General features: G+C 37.6%; 1 non-coding gene across 1 annotated transcript; it reads left to right on the top strand.

Annotated features, from left to right (window-relative positions):
- The first annotated feature begins 1,015 nt into the window (after positions 1 to 1,015).
- On the top strand, positions 1,016 to 1,119 carry LOC112782023 (small nucleolar RNA R71). Its single transcript, XR_003192767.1, has one exon. It is a non-coding gene; the product is annotated as a small nucleolar RNA R71 (small nucleolar RNA).
- Positions 1,120 to 14,131: the final 13,012 nt, after the last annotated feature.

A 14,131-nucleotide genomic window follows, 5' to 3' on the forward strand; every position in this document is an offset into this window, starting at 1 on the left:
TTCTTTTTTCTTCAATAGCTGGGGGTATGGAGCTCTTGAGATGTTGAGTTGGGGTATCCTTTTCTCTTTCTGCAAACTTGGCATGGGGGGTTGCATTCCATCTTGCTCCTCTTCCTTTTCAATTGAGCTTTCTTCTAGTGGTTTTTGGGGATGTTCCTTCAGTTCCTTTCCACTCCTAAGTGTGATAACTTGACACTCCTCCCTTTTGCTTGAATGGGTATCATAGCAAAAGTTGTGGTTCGGAAACTGCTTAAAAAGATAGCTGATTTGTGTCTCCAGTTTTGTGATGGCAGCATTTTGATTGTGCATGTTTGACTGCACTTCCTCTATGAATGCTTTACTGTCTTGATTGTCTCTGCATATTCCTTCAATGAATGTTTCAATCTTAGAAAGCCTGTCATCAATTGATGAGTGGTTCGGATCTGATGTGCTGTTTTGGTTTTGATAAGTGTGTGGAGAGTTGTTGTTGTGGGGGTGTTGAGATGTCCTCTGGGTGAATTATTGGTGAGCTGCATTGTTGTTGGAATTGGAACGTCTCTGGTCTTGGTTTTGATCTTGCTCACTTCTCCACCCAAAGTTCGGGTGATTTCTCCATCCAGGGTTGTATGTCTTGGAGTATGGATCATAGTTCTTCCTTGGTGAATTCCCAATGTAGTTGGCTTGCTCCTGACTCCCTTCTGCTTCTTGGTTTACTCCTTCTTGTGTTGTTGATGAAGTGGAGATTGCTGCTACTTGGTTCATCTCCATCTTCTTGGTGAGGTCAGCCAGCTGCTGAGTAATGAGCTTGTTTTGGGCCAACAGAGCATCTACATTGTTTAGCTCCATCACTCCCCTTGTGTTCCCTCTTTCGGAAGCATAGAAGTAGTCGTTTTCTGCTACTGTTTCAATAACATCTATAGCTTCCTCAATGGTCTTCTTCTTGCTCAAAGATCCTCCAGATGAATGATCTACTGCCTTCTTTGACTCATAAGAGAGCCCTTCATAGAAAATATGCAGCTGGACCCATTCGTTGAACATGTCAGGTGGACACCTCCTTGTTAAGTCTTTGAACCTCTCCCATGCTTTATACAGAGTCTCACCATCCTGTTGCCTGAAGGTTTGAACCTCATCTCTCAGCCTATTGATTCGTTGAGGAGGGTAGAATCTTGCTAAGAATTTGTTCACCACATCCTCCCAAGTTGTCAAGCTCTCCCTTGGGAAGGATTCCAGCCACTTGGCTGCCTTGTGTCTGAGTGAGAAGGGAAATAAGAGCAATATATAGGCGTCAGGATGAACACCATTAGATTTCACTGTGTCACATATTCTCAGGAAGGTGGTCAAATGTTGGTTGGGATCTTCTTGAATACCTCCTCCAAATGAACAATTGTTCTGAACAAGGGTGATGAGCTGTGGTTTAAGTTCAAAGTTGTTGGCATGGATTGTTGGCTTTTGGATGCTACTTCCGCAATTGCCTGGGTTTGGATTAATGTAAGAGCCCAAAACTCTTCTATCCTCCCCAGCATGATTTGCTCCACCTCCTCTGCCATGGTTGTGAGTCTCTTCTTCATGATGATTTTCCATGTTTTCTTCCATGTTTGGTTCAAAGTATTCCTCAAACTGTTCCTCCTCTTCTTCAGCACCAACTACTCGTTTTCTTCTTGCCTCCCTCCTTAGTCTAAGGAAGGTTCTCTCTGGTTCAGAATCAAAGGAAGTTGAAGCCCCGCTTCTTCTCCCTGTCATACAACCCACAAGTACAAGCAGAGAAGATAGGTGCAGACAGTATTTACGTCAGAATTGATGTTAGTTGTGGGTGATGCAATATATCAAATAGTTAGTGGGTTAGCAAACAGAATTGAAAATAACAAAGAAAAACAAAAGAGTAGATGGAGAAGGGAAGAAGTTTAACTAAAACAAAAAGCAAATCAATCAAACAGAAAATGAAATACACAAAATAAAATGCTCAATCTAGTGATCTTCCAATCTAATCATTGTTGATGCACAATCAATCCCCGACAACGGCGCCATAAACTTGATGCGTGGAAAACTTGTCTCTCAACAAATCTCCCTTCGGCAAGTGTATCGAAGTTGTCATCAAGTAAAAACTCACAATAGAGTGAGGTCGAATCCCACAGGGATTGATTGATCAAGCAACTTTAATTAGAAGAATGTTCTAGTTGAGCGAATCCAGAATTTGGGTTGAGAGTTGCAGAAAATAAAATGGCGGAAATATAAATAACAGAAAAGTAAATGCTAGAATTAAAGGACTGGAAGTAAATGACTGAAAATAAATTGCAGAATTGTAAATGGGAATGGGGGATTTGCTCATAAAAGTAAATCGCAGAAATTAAAGAGAATGGGTAAGATTAGAGATGGGGAGTTCATTGGGCTTAGGAGATGTTGCAATTCTCCGGATCAAGTTCATTTTCATCTCTTCCTCAATCAATGCACTCATTGATCTCCTTGGCAATCTTAAGTGATTGAATTACAATTCCTTGCAATTCAATCTCTCAAATCTTGATCAATAGCCAATTCCTTGGTCAATTGCTCATGAGAAGAGATGAAGTATGGTCACTGATTATACCACATGCATTTCCCAAACCAAGTATTGAGAGGGTTACAGTCACATACCCATCCAAACCCAATTTGGTCCAGCATGAGAAAGCATTTCTAGCTTGATCTCTTCATTCCTCTTCCAAGGTTCAAAAGAGATCCAAGTTTGAATAACTTCTCTTCCAAGATAACTACTCAATTGGATGAAGATCGAAAGCTTTCAAGTAAAATCAAGAGGAAAGATAGAAGAAGAACAATGAAAATTAGTATTGATCCATCAAATTACAACAGAGCTCCCTAACCCAATGAAAGGGGTTTAGTTGTTCATAGCTCTTGAAAATAAAAACAAAGATGGAGAATACATCATAAAACTAGAAATTGCAAAGAAAGTAAATACAGAGAGTGGTTCTTCAGCCTCCAGAACTCCTTTACAATTCAAAGTTACTCCTATATATACTACTCTTCTCAGCTTCTAGTTTACTCTTCATGTCTTGGGCCTTTGGATCTTGAGTTTGAAGCAGTTCTTTTCTTCATTTGGGCTTGGCTTTACTTGCAGAGAGAAAGTGCTAAGTGGGCAGAGACTTCAGCTCAGGACGTTAGGGGTGTTAATATTTAGTGAGAATATAAGTTCGAGAACGTTAGTGACACTTAACATTGTCACTAACGTTCCAGTGCACCCCTTTGCCTTACGTTAAAACCCACGTTAACTAGGTTAACGTGGCTTTTAACGTCACCTTGTTAGTCCTTCGAGAACGTTAGTGACACTCAACATTGTCACTAACGTTCCAGTGTGCCCCTTCTTGTTTCATGTTAACGCCCACGTTAACTAGGCTAACGTGGCTTCTAACGTGGTCCTTGCTAACCTTCGAGAACGTTAGTGACACTCAACATTGTCACTAACATTCCAATGTGCCCCTGGGTCTCACATTAGAGTCCACGTTAACTAGGTTAACGTGGCTTCTAACGTGGCCATCTTTTAGCCATCCCAACGTTAGTGACAATGTTGAGTGTCACTAACGTTGGCTCATCTTTCATTTCTCATCGTTAGCTTCCACGTTAACCAAGTTAACGTGGAGGTTAACGTGACTCTTGGGGGTTGTGTGGTTGCATCAACGTTAGTGACAATGTTGAGTGTCACTAACGTTGTCGACAATTCTTCATCCTCTACGTTAATTCCCATGTTAACCAAGTTAACGTGGGAGTTAACGTGGTACTTAGCACCATAGGCCAACGTTAGTGACAATGTTGAGTGTCACTAACGTTGGCTTCTCTCCCTCCCCCTTAACGTTAGAGGCCACGTTAACCTAGTTAACGTGGCTTCTAACGTGGCCACTTATGAGTGATTGCCAACGTTAGTGACAATGTTGAGTGTCACTAACGTTGGCTCATCTTCTCTTCTCCACGTTAGAGTTCACGTTAACTTGGTTAACGTGACTCTCTAACGTGGGCATTGATGGCTTTCTTTGAGAGTGTTATTGGCAATCACTTTTCTCATTAATCCTTGCAAGTTACCTCCCCTTTCTTGCTCCTTTTTGGTCCTGAAATCAAGCAACAAAGTGCATCAAAGCTCCAGTCCAAGTCATGAGTAATGCAACATAATATTTGTCACTAAACTTATGCAAAATCCTCATGAAATCATGTAAAATGCACAATGTGTGCTTGAGTCAAGGCATAAGTGAATAATTACCCAAAACTAGCTTATTTCCTAAAGAAATGCAAGAAACTAACCTAAAAACAGTAAAGAAAAGGTCAGTGAAACTGGCCAAGATGCCCTGGCATCACACGTCACTTTTGAATCTTCCAAATCCTTATTTTCCATGAATTCTCCTTCTTGCATGCTTTTCTCTTTACTCCTTTTATCCATTCCTTACCTTTTAACCCTGAAATCACTAACAAACATATCAAGGCATCGAGTGGAATCAAAGTGGATTAAATTTAACCAATTAAAGGCCTAAAAAGTATGTTTTTAACCATTAAGCACAATTAGGAGAATTTAATGAAACCATGCTATTTCATTGAATAAATATAAGATAAGTTGATAAAATTTCCTAAATTCAACTCAAGATAAACCACAAAATTGGGGTTTATCAAACCTCCCCACACTTAAACTAAGCATGTCCTCATGCTAAACCAAGAAAGGCAAGAAATGGGGTATGAACATTTATTCATTGCAATTAAATTATATGCACCTATCTACATGCATGCAACTAAATGCAAAATGCATCTACATACTTGGTTAAAAGTAAATGAATCTCCCAGAATATATATGAACATGTAGGGCTATCATAGTATGATGATTCATGAATTTCACCAATTCAAATATCAAAATGAAGCATAAATAAACTTGCAAGAAGAAAGCTTGTGAAAGCCAGGAACAAGGAGTTGAGCATCGAACCCTCACCAGAAGTGTATCCACTCTAGTCGCTCAAGTGTATATGGTTGATTCACTCAATTTTCTTCTAATCATGGTTTCCAATATTTTTTTCATCTAACAATCAACAATTATTCAATGCATGCATACATTTATCACGAGGACTTATTCATAGGTTTTAATGGGGCTAGGGTCAAAGTAAGGATATATATGGCCAAGTGAGCTTGAAATTTGAATCCTTGATTAACTTAAGCTCTCACCTAACACATATAATAACTTATACAACTCTAATACAATACCTAGCTATCCATTTTTTACCTTTTCACACACTCATGCATTCTTTTTAATTCACATTCCATATGCAATTTTATTATTACTTTGCTTTGGGGCATTTTTGTCCCCTTTTTATTGCCTTTCTTTTTCCCTTTTTTTTTCTCTTATATATTTTTTTCTTTTTATTTTTCTTTTTCTTTATCATTTTTTTTACTAAAATATATACAAACGTATCAATGCATATGGTTTTACATATTTAATGCTTGAGTATGTACCCAATTTCCAAGATCTTCAACAAAAATACAAAAACACACTTTTATCTCTCCCAATGTTCCCAATTTTTCCAAACTTGAATGATAAACCTCTCACTAGTCTAAGCTAATCAAAGATCCAAATTAAGGACATTTATTGTTTTTCAGTTAGGGGTAGTGATGTGCTAAAATTAAGAACAAAAGGGGTTTATCATAGGCTCAAAATTGGTTAACAATGATAGATAAAAGGTAAGGCTATTTGGGTAAGTGAGCTATTGAAATGAAGGCCTCAATCATATAAATGCATTCATACACAAAATAATGGACATAAAGAATCAAACAAATCAAAGATTACAATCATAGAAAGAGAATAATACACACAAGAATGAAAATAGTGGTTATATGATGTAACCATGCAATTAAGCTCAAAACTCACATGCTTGTGTGTTCTTAGCTCAAAAACCTGTTCAAAAATTAATTCCTTCAAGCAAGTTCAACTCAATTTTTTTTATTCAAATTGGTAGGGTGCCCTAAAACAGTTTTCTTGAAAAGAAATCATCACTTCAACCAAGTAGTCCTAACAAGAAAGAAGTGGTAAAATATGTATGGATTTTAACTAACATGCAATCTATCATGCAATGCAACAACTAACTAACAAAGAAAATTAAGAATAGGTGTTGGAAAAAGAAATTGTTACCCACGGTGGTTGGTTCTCGACCTCCCCACACTTAAAGTTTGCACCGTCTGATGTGCGGAAAACGATCCGACACAAAACTCACCGGCAAGTGCACCGGGTCGCATCAAGTAATAATAACTCACGTGAGTGAGGTCGATCCCACAGGGATTGAAGGATTGAGCAATTTTAGTTCAGTGGTTGATTTAGTCAAGCGAATCAAAAGTTGGTTGAGTGATTTGTGATTACCAGAATTTAAATTGCATGGAAAATAAAGGGAGAGGGGTAGATTGCAGAAAATTAAAGAGCAAAGAAAGTAAATAAGCTGAATCTTAAAGTGCAAGAAATATAAATTGCAGAAACTTAAATCGCAAGAAATGTAAATTGCAGAATCTTAAAGTGCAAGAAATGTAAATGACTTGAATTGTAAAGGAGATTTGGAATTGGATTTGCAGAAATTAAGTAGAGAAAAGTAAATCTCAACAAGTAGAGAAGTAAAAGAGGAATTAAAATGAAACAGATCTCAACTAGAAACGTAAATTGCTTGCAGAAGTGTTCAACAGAGAAATTAAAATGAAAACTCCAGATCTCAGGACCCAAGAGACTAGATAACCAAGTCTAGATCTCAATACCTTCCTAGATCCAAATTGAGAATTTAATTGCAAGAAAAGTAAAGATCCAGCAGTAGAAGAAAAGAGGTGAAACAGCAAATTCTCAATGATGCAGTAAATCAAAACAGAAAGAGATCTCAAGGTGAGATTGAGACAGAATTTTCTCAATTCTTCAACACCCAAGACTCAGAATCTCAAAATGCTCAAAAACCAAAAGCTCTCTGCTTATGAAAATGTTTAAAGAAAACTCTCAAAGGAAAAGCTCTCCCAAAACTTCAAATCCTAAGCTATTTATACACTTTCTTCAAATGATTATTGAGCCTTGAATTGGGCCTTTAGCCTTGATGGAATTGGGTTGATAGTGGCCTCCGTTGATTGCTCTTGGTGTTGGGAGAAAATCCATTAGTGAACCAAGCCATGAACCATTCACGTTTGAGCCAACGTTTGAGGCAAACGTTGACTCAAACGTTACTTGAGTAAAATTATGCAGCTAGGCCAATGATGCTGTCATCCACGTTTGGCTCAACGTTTGAGGTCAAACGTGAGCTCAAACGTGGACCTCCCTTCTTGTATGCTTCTTGGGGTCTACTTTGTCCTCTTGTTGTGTTGCCAATTTTGTGCCCAATAGAGACTATTATATATGGTTGGAAGGATCTGAATGTCAGCTTTCTAACCCACTTGGAATCACCTCAATTGGACATCTACAACTCAAGTTATTCTTGTTTGAAGTATGCCCCTTCATGCTGTTTGGTGCCAACGTTTGACCTCACGTTTGAGTCAAACGTTGGCTCAAACGTTGCTGCCTCCAGGGATGCCAACTTTCTTCTTTTTGGAGCCAACGTTTGACCTCACGTTTGAGTCAAACGTTGGCTCAAACGTTGCTGCCTCCAGGGATGCCATTTCTCTTCTCTTTGGCGCCAACGTTTGACCTCACGTTTGAGGCAAACGTTGGCGCAAACGTTGCCTTCCCAGGAGCTTCAATTCTCTTCTCTTTTGGAGCCAACGTTTGACCTCACGTTTGAGGCAAACGTTGGCGCAAACGTTGGCTTTTCCCAGGGTGTTCTTCAACTGCTACTCACGTTTGAGTTGACGTTTGAGGTAAACGTTAGCTCAAACGTGAATTCCATTTTCTCAAACCCATTCTTGCAACCTTCTTCCATAATGTTGGCACACCTTTTGTTTCCTTTCTTCACCTACAAGTAATCAAAACAACCAATCAAAGTATCACAAAATTCACAAGGTTTATAAATCAATTAATTATCAACTAAAGTTGGCTTGAACCTCATGATTTTGTACCAATTAAAAGGTGGTTGATTGATTTAAGGAAACCATGCAATTCCAATTCAAATGGCTAATTTATAATGCAAGAAAGTGCATAAAACTAAATGAAAACAGAAGAAAAAGGCTAGTGAAACTAGGCTAAGATGACTTGTCATCACAACACCAAACTTAAAGCTTGCTTGTCCCCAAGCAAGAAATGAATTATGCTCAGAGGTTCTTTCAATTAAGACGGATTGAAGAATAAATTGTAAGGTCCTGTGAGTGAAGTGATCAAGTAACAGTGGGGTAAATTCTAAATCATATGCTCAAGCAAGGGCTTCAGTGCTTACTAGTCCTCACATATTGGGAGTCTTAGGTCTTAGGATTTTCATCCAAATGGTATCATGGAGATCTCTTTATATGTAGTCACCTTGAAGCAGCTTATAATTTCTGTGCTTTGGCCTTGACTCTAAGTGTCATGTCTCAAAGCAGCTCTTTAGATAAGCTTTCAATCAATACTCCTAAACCAGTTGGTTTTAAGGTATTAGGTGTTAAAGCACCCCTAAGGATTTACTTGCTCAAGCCTCTTTCCTTGACACAGCTCAACCACAAGCATTTACTAGGCTAACAACTTTTTGAGTTTTGTTTCTTTTTTTTTTTTTTTTTTTGCCTAGTAATTGATGCTCAGAGCCTTGGGCCATGTTCTTTTTGTTTTTGTATTTTCTTTTCTTTCTTTTGTTTTGTTTGCTGCTTCTTGGATCAATAAATTTTTGAGAATCTCCACAATACTTCTTTGAACTTCATGTCCCGCCTATGAGCTCCCATGCAAGTTTTCACAAGCATGCAACCTCAATACATAATCATACAACTAGAACCACCACTTCTCCTAATCTTTTGCTTGCCTCAAAATTGTTTAATTCCTTAATCCTTCTTTCAAAGAACTTTTGAGTGATGCAATTTTTTTTTGAACATTGAGTGCAAACAAGTTTTGAAGAGAAAAATGTTGTGAATGATCAAGCATCTTGCTTATTGAATTGCAGAAAAGAAACTATGCTAAACAGACAGATAATCAGGGAAACTAAACCACTCTCAATCATAGCAGTGTTTGATGTAAGATAATCACTTAACAATACAACCTTTTGGAGTTCACTTGCTTTCCTTCTTCTCATCATCATCATCATTGCTGGCCTTCAGGTTCATCTCTTGTTTCTTTGGTTGATGATGTTTTAATCCTTCCAAAAGCTTGTATGGACCTCTGCAATGATATTGAAAGTTGCTTGTTCCCCAAGCACTTGAAAAATGGTTAGCATGCATGATTTATTTGTGGGCTTTTGAACTTACTTTGGTGTGGGAACACCAAACTTAGTACCTTGCCAATGGTTTTCATGCATCAAATTAACCATGTGTGATAAATTTTTTTCTTTTCTTCTTCTTTTTCAAAAGCAATAAAACTGAAAACTAAGAAACAGCAGAATAGTTAACTAGTTCATCCAACATGCTTGAAGCCAGCATTATGCAGAGAGTGAGAATGTGTTTTATAATGGGATTTTGGTGAAACACCAAACTTAGAATCCTGCATTCTCCTTTAGATTGTTTTGGTGTACAACACCAAACTTAGCTTCTTGCATTATAGATAAAACTACTTAACCTTTTTATTGAAATAGATATGAAAAGATAGTTACCTCCGGTTGGGTTGCCTCCCAACAAGCGCTCTTTTATTGTCACTAGCTTGACATCCTTCACTCTGTTGCTCATGGAAGTTGAGGCAATTCAAATAAAAATGTAATTCAAACAACTAACCTACAACTTAAGGCATAAATCTAATCAAACGAACTAACAACCAAAACACTAAAACAAGAATATGCAAAGAAGAAAACTACCTAACAATGGCAACTCAATTCATTCATTGATTATATATACAAGAGAATGGAAGGAGTTTACCATGGTAGGGTATCTCCCACTTAGAACTTTTATTTATTGTCGTTAAATTGGACAATTGGGAGGCTCCTTGTCAAGGTGGCTTGTGCTTGTACTCTTCCTTGAACTTCCACCAGTGCTTGGATTTCAAGTAAGCTCCAAATTTCAAAATCAATGGCACCAAGCTTTGATGAAGTTCCACACAAGCTAAGGGCTCCCAAAATTGATCTTCATATAATCTCAGATCCCAAATCTTGTTTCTACACCCATCTTCAAGTTGATCATCATAATTCTAATTGGGTGGCAAGCTCTTATAATTCTCATTAAGATAACCAAACATCCTCCTATGTCTGAGCAATTGAGAGGCACACCAATCCTTGAATTTGGACTTTGAGCATGCAACCGTAATAAACCTTGATTGGTATTCCCACTCACTAACCATTTCTCTCTTTCTCTTGATTCCACAAAGGGCTCTAAGTTGTCCATCCATCTCAAGCAAACCATATTGAAGTGGAAAATTAAAGCTTAGGGATAAGAAATTTACCCACTTGAATGAAAGGATGGATGATGTGACTTAGGAAGGGGTGGTCCCAATGATCTTGCAAGTTCCACTCCCTTGTGATCTTCTTTGACTATCTCTATCTCTTGGAAAGCTTCTTCAATTTCAATTCCTTGCTCACCAACTTCTTCTATACATCCCTCATTGCTCAAGCCATGCGTCGGAGGTTATGCACGGTCCTCCTTGTCATCAATTTTACATAACAATGAGGAAGGTTCAACAATTTCAAATGGCACATTGGTTGGTGTGGGATCATCTTCAATGGTGCGGCTTGCTTCTTGCTCAACTTCTTCCAATCTTTCATTATCAACAATATGCCTAGGAGGTTGTACATGATCCTCCTCAACATCAAATTCAAGCTCAATGGAAGAAGGTTCAACAACTTCCACCAACTCATCAACAATATTACTTGGTGTGGAAGCGTTTTCAAGCTTGGAATCCACCTCTTGTTCAACTTCGCCTAGGTATTCAACCACTTCTTCTTCTTTAACAATCTCCATCCCTTCCACTTGTTGCAAGACATACTCCATCTCCTTGTTCTCATGTTGGGATCTAAAATCTCCTTCATGCTCTTCTCTTCGGTTGATTTCTCACATTCATCCGTGGAGATGCTTTGTCTACGGTATGAATTCCATGAGTCCAAGTTGGCTTTAATTTTGGCAAGGTTAGCCTCGATAGCTTCATTCATCCTTTGTGCTTCCTCTTGCTCCTTTTGATGGATGATTGCTTGAAACTGATCCATTGCTTCCTTGAGATGATCCCTTGGCCCTTGTTCCACTTGGCTAACATAGGTGGGATCATATTACTCTTGGATTGATGGATATGGGTATTCTTCCATGGAGGGTTATGGTGGAAAGAGGAATTTATTATGTGGTTAGAAATTCTCATACATGGGAGGTGGTTCATCTTGATAATGGCATGGAGGTGGTGGTTCTTGTGTGTATTGGTGGTGGAATTGGGGTGGTTCTATGTATGGTTCATATGGCTCATAAAGTGGTTGGTATGGTGGATATGGATTGGGATCATATGGAGGTGTTTGGTGGTATAAGGCTTGTAAGTATGATAGTTGATGACTATATTGAGGAGGGGGCTCATAGGCACATGGTGGTTGTGGTTGATAACCACAAGGAGGTCCACCATAGCTATTGGATTGGTATGCATCATGGTATAGTTCTTGCTCATAATACATTTGGGAAGGTTGTTGCTAAGAAGGGTGATTAAATCCTTGAGACTCCTCCCATCTTTGATTGTTCCATTCTTGATCCATGTTGTCATTGTAATTTCCATCTCCTACAACATAGTTAGAACCAAACTCATAGCCAAAGTGATGAGAATTCAAAGTGATAAATAAAAACAAAAGCTAACAAAAATAAGCAACAAAGTTCTAAACCTAATAAAAACCAACAAAAAAGTAAAAGAAAAACATATTCACATATTCACATATTCACAATAGCCAATAATATAACACCATTGCAATTACCCGGCAATGGCCAAAAACTTGAAAGAAGGTTATCGTCGGTTAGGAAATTTCACAAAATAATTCTGTTGCAAGTATAGTCCCAACCAACAAACAACCTTCAATCAAAGTTTTATTTTGTTTGTCACAAGTACAAACCCAATAAAAACTGAGAGTATTTAAACCTCGGGTCGTCTCACAAGGAATTGCAATGAAGTGATCAATTATTGGCTATGAAGAAACAAGGGGGGTTTGATTTGGTAATTGATAAAAAAAAGTAAATAACAAGAAAGTAAATGACAATTAACTAATAAAAGAAAGGAAAAGAACTCTTAGCTAAGGCATGGAAATTGAGATCACCATCCTTGTCTACAAACCATATATTGACAATTATGAGGGACCAACTGATGAATGGATTCTTGTGTGGTTTAGAATTCACAAATGAATTCTCGTTGCAAGTATAGTTTCTAAACTAACAATAGTTCTTTCATACAAAAATTTGGTTGTCACAAGTAACAAACCCCTAAAATTATAAACCGAAGTATTCAAATCTCGGGTCGTTCTCCCTAGAAATTGCAAACAAATGTTCTTGTTATTGGCTATGAAGTATATTTGGGGGTTTTTGAGTTAAGGAACAAGGAATGTAAATTGCAAAAGAAATAAACTAACAACTAAGAAAGCTCTTAGCAAGATATGAGAACTAGAAGTCCTATCCTAGTTATCCTCCTCAATTGTGACCATAATTGTCCATTGCTACCACTTAGTTAACCTCTAATCATGGAGGAAAGTCAAGTGGATGAATCAACTTGATTCCACAAGTCCTAGCCAAATCCCAAGGGAAAGACTAGCTTTAGTGGTATCTAAATCAATTAGCAACTTCTAATTATCAATCTACAAAGGAATTAGATAACTCAAGCGTCACTAATTACTCTACCAAAGCCAAGAGGAGAAAATTCTATGCTAAAATCCAACCAAGCATTTCATCAAACACTTGGAAGGCAAAAAAGGAAGCATAGTAAATTGATAATAAAAATAGAATCTAACAACAATAGAATGTAAGAAATAAATAACAACAATCAAAGGGAACACAATTATTATGAATTACCTCATATTGAATTGAAAGAAAATGGAAGGAACAAGAGTAGATCTACAACAAAATATAGAAGCAACATAAAGGAAATTACAACAAAATAATAGAGGAATCATGAATGTAACAACATAGAATTGAGAGGTAGAAGAAGAAGAAAGCATGAATTGAAACCTAGATCTAGATTATTGAACTAAACCGAATCCTAATTCTGATCCTCTCTAAAACTAACTTTCCCTCCAAAAATTAAACTAAAGTAAACTAATGTGTGAAAGTATGGCAATTCCCCTTCAATCCTTGGCTTAAATAGCATCAGAAATGAGTTGGATTGGGCCCACAAGGCTTCTAAAATCGTTGGCCATGAGTTGCAATAAGTGAATTGTGTGCACCCATCGGCGCGTACGCATACCGTGCGCGTGCACATCCTTATGCAAAATGCAACCATGACAAATATTATATCATTTCGAACCGCATCATTTGGACCTCTGTAGCTCAAGTTATGGCCGATTAAGTGCGAAGAGGTCGGCTTGACAGCTTCTGTGATTCCTTCATTTCTTCATGAGTTCTCCATTTATACATGCTTTTTCTTCATTCCCTTGATCTAATCTTTGCCTCCTAAATCTGAAATCACTTAACAAACATATCAAGGCATCTAATGGAATCAAGGTGAATTGAATTTAGCTATTTTAGGACCTAAAAGCATGTTTTCACACTTAAGCGCAATTAAAGGAGAAGTTATAAAACCATGCTATTTTATTGAATAAAATGTGAGGAAAGGTTATCAAAATACTCCTAATTTAACACAAGATAAACCCTACAAATGGGGTTTATCAACCTCCCCACACTTAAACCAAGCATGTCCTCATGCTTAAACCAAGAGAAAGCAAAGGGTATCAATATTTATTCAATGTGAACTAATCTAAATGCAACCTAAACTATATGCACCTGTCTATATGAATGCAACTAAATGCAAAATGATTCTACCTACTTGGTTAAAAATAAATCAATCTCCAAGACATACATGCACAAGAAGGGCTAAGGTCCCATGACAACTCATGAATCCTACCAATTTAAATATCAAAATGAAGTTTAAGTAGACTTGTGATGAGCGGATAATTTATATGCTTTTTGGCATTGTTTTTAG

Source organism: Arachis hypogaea, chromosome 19 (assembly GCF_003086295.3).
Source record: "Arachis hypogaea cultivar Tifrunner chromosome 19, arahy.Tifrunner.gnm2.J5K5, whole genome shotgun sequence".
In the NCBI taxonomy this organism is placed as follows: Eukaryota; Viridiplantae; Streptophyta; class Magnoliopsida; order Fabales; family Fabaceae; genus Arachis; species Arachis hypogaea.